Source organism: Babylonia areolata, chromosome 19 (genome assembly GCF_041734735.1).
Source record: "Babylonia areolata isolate BAREFJ2019XMU chromosome 19, ASM4173473v1, whole genome shotgun sequence".
In the NCBI taxonomy this organism is placed as follows: Eukaryota; Metazoa; Mollusca; class Gastropoda; order Neogastropoda; family Buccinidae; genus Babylonia; species Babylonia areolata.
Genome location: NC_134894.1, coordinates 32,537,364 through 32,544,248, shown reverse-complemented (window position 1 = coordinate 32,544,248; position 6,885 = coordinate 32,537,364). Strand labels below are relative to the sequence as shown.

The window sequence follows — 6,885 nt, the reverse complement described above, 5'->3', positions numbered from 1 at the left end:
CCACGAGTAGAGGTCAATCAATAATTCAGACAGAGGGGAATAGTTTGGGCACAGGAAGGGGGGGAGGGGAGGGGCGAGGTAGGGAGGGCAGGGTGATGTGGTGGTGATGGTGATCATGGTGAAAGAGTTTCAGGGAGGGGGAGGGAGGGTGTGGGGGGAGAACTGGGGAAATGGGGTGTAGCTGTGTTATGGGAAGTCGTGGATAGTGACGACTGATGGAGGGAAGGTGGAGGTTCTGACTGGAAGATGAAGGGAATAAAGGGGGAGGGGGTATGGGGGGAGGACAGGAGGGAGTCAGTGGGAGGCACTCTGCTCAGCAAGGTAGAGGTCGTTCACATGAGAGAGAGAGAGAGAGAGAGAGGGAGAGGCTACAGCACGAGCTTTCTGGTTGAGGCTGACGCCAGCACTATTTTAGCGGCACGCTAAACCAACGGCCGCGTGATCGCTAGCCAGACGGAGCTTAACCCCCCCAACATCAAATCAATCCTCCCCTTACCCCACCCCACCCTCTTTTCTTCCACCCACCCCCTTCAATAATCCTCCTCCCCAAACCCCCCCCCCCCCTCTCTGTCCAACGCCTGCTTCACTCCCGCGCCACATAATCCCGGCGCATCACACACACAAACACACACACACACACATACGCGCGCGCGAACTCACACACACACATACACACTACTCACAGCAAAAAGCTTCGGCCGCTGCCGGCTGATCAATAAATTTCTCCAATCTCATCTCTCTGCAGCCACATTCAGTGCCCTCCAACACCACCCCCACCCAGAGACGGACGAACACCCCCACCCCCTTCCGCCTGTCCTCCCTATCCCTCCCCTTCCTGTTCCAGCCTCCCCCCCCCCCCCCCCCCCGCCATTCTCCCTCGTCTTTTCCCAGGGCTCTCTCACTCTCTCTTTCTCTCTCGTTCTCTCCCCCCCCCCCTCTCTCTCTCTCTCCTCCACCTCTCTTCTCTCCCTCCCCACATTCAATTCCTTTTCGCCCACTCCTGTCGACCCACTCTGTCGCCGAGGAATCGATCGGCTGTCGTGATGGAAGGGGCTATGGCTAGTGCCGGGGAGTGAGAGGCAGCGTAATTGGACGACGCTTCCGAACCCCGTCCTCTCCGCTCCGTCCCCTACCCCGCTACCCCTCCCCCGCCCCCTCCCTCTGCTCCCTGCTGCTGTTATCCATTGTGTGAGCTTCCTCCCAGTCACTCAGCCACGCGCTGGCAGAAGCACGAACTCGCACGCACACACTCACACACACACACTACGCGCGCGCGCGGACGCACAGTCATCCTGGCACATGAGATAAGCATACTCCGGCGCTCACACACACGCACGCACACACGCACCGGTCACTTGCGCACAAGCACGAACGCATTCTCACACATGCTTGTTAGCATAAGGACACACACACACACACACACACACTCAAACACACACATACACACGCGCGCGCGCGTACACACCCAGTCACTCCATCACACGCATAAGTCTGTCCTCTCACATTCGCACTACTGGCGCGCACGAGCAGTTACTGCATGACTCAAACATATAAGAACACTATCGCTCACGGCGGACATACGCGCGCACCTTCACGCAATGTCACCGTCTTTCAGCATCAGAGCGCAGTACCGTATTTTCCGATTCACGGCGGCTACTTGCTCCCCGATCCTTCGCGGTGATTCTTCCTTTTTTTTAAATTTTATTCAGCTCTATTGTCTTGAACAGTTTACTTCACGATATTCGTCACTCTCCCTCATTTCAATCTTTTAAAACTGGTCTGAAAACACATCTTTTTTAAAAAACCCTCTCCATAGACCTTCCATACCTTTTCAGTTATAAGCCATGCAAACTCTCTCTCTCTTTCGTTTCGTTGTGTGTGTGTGTGTGTGTGTGTGTGTGTGTGTGTGTGTGTGTGTGATTATGTAATGTAATGCACGTAGTCTCTAAATCTGCTTCATATTGTGCGCTAAATTATTATCTTTCTTCTTCTTTCTTTGTGAGTTATTGCTTGCTTGCGTTCGTGTGTGTGTGTGTGTGTGTGTGTGTGTGTGTGTGTGTGTGTGTGTGTGTATATATGTGTGTGTGTGTGTGTGTCAATGCGCGCGCGCACGCCTGTGTGTGCGTGTGTGTGAGCGCGAGCGCGCGTGTGTGTGTAAGCGTGTGTGTTTTATGTTTATTGTAATACGCTTTGAGCTCTCTTTATGGGAGGAAAACACTCAACAAATGTCCATTATTATTCTATTGTTATTATTATCATTATGGCCTATTTCTTTTGGCCACTGGTCAGCCTGAGAAAAACGATGGAGTTTTATTGTTATGGTTTGGCTAGAGGAAAGAGGGTGGGGACAGAGGGAGAGAGAGAGTGAGAGAGATCTCCCAAAGTTGTTCTCTTGGAACAAAACAGCACAAAACACAAGTCGGGCAAAACTGTCAATCCTGGCGTAGGGAAGGGCTAAAACGGGGACAGGGAAGAGAGTAATAATCTCTCTCTCTCTCTCTCTCTCTCTCTATATATATATATATATATACTGTCTGCAAAGGATTGTTTTCTTGTCGAAAACAAACTCTTTTCCGATTCTGTCTGAAATTCATTTAAGCTTGTGACTAGACTTAAAATGAAAGCAGGGTTTACATCCATTTACTTCACAATCTGTTCAAATATGTAAAGATTTCGTTAAAAAAAAAAAAAAAAGAGAAAAAAAGAAGAAGAAGAAAGCGGTGCGTGTGTGTATGTGTGTTTGTGTGTGCAAACAAATCAAAAAGCTTTTTCGTCGAAATGTGCTTGTCAGCCACGAGAGACCACGATCCTGTCAGGCAGAAAATGAACGTGGATCGTTAAAACACAACAGAACCCCCTTCCCCACCGCTACCCTACCCCTATCACCACCACACTCTGCATCACCCACACTCCGGGCACAGAGAATGGGCAGAAAAGCAGGTCCGTGTGGCTCCGAAGGGGGCGGTATTCGTTATGATGTGATTCAAGGGTGGAGACTTCTTCTACTTCTTCCATTAATGTTCAGCGGTCATAACTTTGACCATTACTAACATTTTTGTAAGTGCAAGTGTGTGCTCTTAGTCGGAATTTCGTACTCATAGTCCTTATCCGTATGCCATTAATCATAAGTTGAAAAAAAGAAAGAAAAAAAGTGGACCTAGTGGGGGGGCGGGGGGTCTACTGTGTCTGGAGGGCCCTCAATGCCCTCAAGCAGAAGGCGATCTCCCTTGTCAGCAGACGCACAAACTCACCATTCCTCCCCCCTCCTCTTCTAAACGACAATGCTCAAATGTATACATTAATTCTCTAACAAAATGTCTTCAATCACCGATATGTGTGACGGGACATAAAACAACAACAACAACAAAAAAAACCTCCACTCGATGCACAGACCTGCTAGTGTCTGAACCTCCTTCGTCTGTATACACAAGGAAACGATCGAATACGCACGTTAATTATCCAGTAATCCATATCAGAGTTCTGTGGGGGTACGGAGACATGAACATACCTAACGCGCATACCATCAAAAAAGGAGCATTGTTGCATACAAGACTGAGTCATATGCGTAAAAGCCCATTCGGTTAGTGCCATGGGTGTTGCAGCTCATGAATGCTGAAGACCTTCAGAATGGCCTTGACTAACGGCCCAAGTGTCACAGAGCAAAATATTCTAGGTTGCCTACATGGTCCTTATATTTCTCAATACTTTTTGGGTCATTACTGAAGCGCGCAGTTTTACGGGTTTGATGTTGATATTGGCCCGAGTAAAAGCCACAAAATATCACATGATTCGTAAGTGGACGTGTCGTCAGGGTCACATTGCAGGAGAGGAAAGCACACAATTAATAACCGATTTATGGCCTCGCAATCGTTGGCTCGCATGTGACACGGACACAGAAAATATTTCTGTCATTCATGGGAAGAAAACATAAAAAGTCTTCACTTTTTTTTGTGAACACTTCTATGTCATTCCGTATGGTTGTCAAGGTCATAAGGATCTTCCTTTTTTTTTCTTTTCTTTTTTTTTGTCACTCCGTGTCGCTCGACTCACAAAATTTACAACTCATTCCAAAGGTTTAAAACAATGCAGCTCGACTGATCCTCAAATCATTTTGATCCATACATACCTATCCTCATGCTAATTCATCCTTGTGGGCAGCCTTCCTGTTCGACAAAGGGATCAATTAAGTAGCTTTTACACGGCCTGTGAATGTTTGTTTCATCCCCCCCGGAATTCTTTTTCTCTAATCTCGTGATGTGCACATCCTCGCGTGATCTTCGTCCTGCCCGTGACTCGATTGTTCAATAACTCCACGCTTGTGTTTTCAAGCACTCTGCCAACTTCGGCCCCCCACCCCCAACAGCTGCACCTTCCACTTAGAATCCGTTTTCCTTATTCTATCACTGTCATCTTTCAACACAGCTGTCAAAACTGATCACACCGCCGAACCGACATGTAATTGCTATTCTTTCCAATTTTCTTCCGTTTTCTTCTTCCTTCCCTTCCGGTTTCGTTTTCAGTGTCCACGTGTGTGTGTGTGTGTGTGTGAGTAATGCGCATTATCATTGTGGCAAGTATTTGCGTGCCCCCTCTCTCCGTCTCGTGTATGGCGAGGCCCTTGCACGACCCATTTCAAAGCGGCCTGGACCACAGAATATATGACCGAAATCAGTTGAAATACCATTTCTACCACACTTCAAGGTCACAGGAAAAAATAGTTCGACGTATAAGCCATTCCTCAAAACCCTTAACCGACTTAGTAGAAACGCGATAAACGGATTATCACCAAGGTCAGAGCGGGCATATTTTCACCTGCCTCAGTCCTCGTCCTCATCACACCCCACCCACCTTTGCGATATATATTCCTCATCTATTTATCTATCTATATATAAAGAAACATGTTTCACTTCTCTCTCTCTCTTTGTTTCACTATCTTTAATGAAACCAGTAAACACGAGACTGTCCGGGTTTTCAAAATCTGATAGCTTCCTCAGTGACCTCAAGTCAAAGTCAATATCACAGCATGGAAATTCTAGTCACAACTTGCACAGTTCGTTGGAAACTTAGAACTCTGATGAATTTTTTGATAAACAAGTGTTGACTGCCCATGACGACAGCAGGTTTCAATATTGTCACAATTGTATGGGTATTTGTGTTGATATCTTGATGTCAATGATTGTGGGCACCCTGTGAGCACATACAGTATTCATTTATTTTATTAAAAAAAAAAATATATATATATATATATCACTTATGCAAACGCATATAATATGTAGTGCATGGAATATGCTGCTGTGTAAATACCAGGACATGACTACCTTCCTTCTTTTCACAGAACCTGCTCATGGCAGCTAGCTCTACTGAGGCATCATTCCCCTCCCCCACAAACCTGCTGCTCTTCCAACAGCACAGTGAATGAAAGGTTTGCTGCAGACACCGGTGATCAGGCTGATGACTATCCTGGAACATTTTCCAGCTTACACACTTCCTGAATAATTTCAGACTGGTTGGGAAAACCAGTGGCCTCAACACCTCTAGCTTCCTAAAAAAAACACCAAAAAAAAAAAACAGGGGGCTAAAGGTCAGAGGACACAGGCCATTCAGAACACCTGTACATGCATGACCATTTGCCAAGACAAAAATAGACGTGCCTTGTAAATTTGTGGAGAAACAGAGAAATGTGCTGTAAGAAGAAATTATGAGACAACTGTGTGAATTAGCTGTCAATTTAAAGTCCTGACAGGTTTTCCTGTCATGATTATAAATTATGTCAAATTTGCTTTCTTTTTTGCTTTTTTTGTTTGTTTTTGGCCATGTGTTAGAGGACTTTCTACACATATCTTTATAATCATCATCTTGCTTACCCCAACTCAAGTGTTGAAACCAATGAAATTTTGATCTCCCAACAACTGTTACAAGGAAGACAAACAGTACAAATTTGAGCTTTTCTAAATGTTATATGATCTAAAATTTGTTCCAGCAAAATGTATATCATCAATAACACAGTAAGCTTTTTCAGCGTTAGGGTGGAGCCATGGGCTTCTGTGCAGTAACAGATGATTTTCTATGATGCAACCCAAAAGATGGACTTAAAAAATAAAAAAAAATTAAATAATAAAAAAAATTCTGGTTTGTTCTGTTTCATGCTGTGTTAACAACAAACGTTTCAGATCAGCTGCTTAGATTTTGTTTTCTTTTATTTATCTAATTTTTTTGGAAGTGAGGGTGGGGTGGGGTGTGGAGGGTCTTCTGAAATACTCTGGTGCTTCATCCAGTAATGGTTTTAACTACATAAAGCTGTTGCAGACACTTATTCTAAAGTTTCAGTTTAAAACCACACATTAGCTGAAAGTATTGATTTTCCTGTTGCACATAAAAAATTCCAATTTCAGCAAGACATTAAACAGCCAGGTCAGGTCCACCTCTCTGATACAACTTATGTAACCTCCGCCACATTTTCTTTTTGAGCATCTAACAGATGCAACACAGCATACAATACTTTGTGTCTAGTTTTGTATTTCCAGCAGCATACTTACACTTTTTCTTTTGAATCGTTATCATGGGGCTGAGCTTTTTTTCTTTTTAAATAGAAAATAAAATATTTTGATAATTGTAAACTGGCAGTTTTGATGTGCAAGAGAAGTTCACAAACAGAAAATGGAATGGAGAGGAGACAGAGAGGGAAGGGTAGAAAGAGAGAGAGAGAGAGAGACTGACAGAATGGGGGGGAAGGAACAGGAGAGATCAGAGAGAGAGGAATCATGAAGCAAACGTACACACACCAAAACAGAGTAAAGACTCACTGGCTTCCACACAGAGGGGTGGGTCCACACAGAGAAAATGAAGGAGGGACATAGTCCTCTTTTCAGCCATACTCAGAGGAAG

At 45.1% G+C, this 6,885-nt stretch overlaps 1 long non-coding RNA gene across 1 annotated transcript in view; it reads right to left on the bottom strand.

Moving 5' to 3' along the window:
• The window catches only part of LOC143293431 (uncharacterized), an 18,245-nt gene extending 14,029 nt beyond the window's left edge, over positions 1 to 4,216 (bottom strand). The window contains exon 1 of the long non-coding RNA XR_013056776.1: positions 4,127 to 4,216. This is a non-coding gene — a long non-coding RNA (uncharacterized LOC143293431). The remainder of the gene's footprint in view (positions 1 to 4,126) is intronic.
• Positions 4,217 to 6,885: the final 2,669 nt, after the last annotated feature.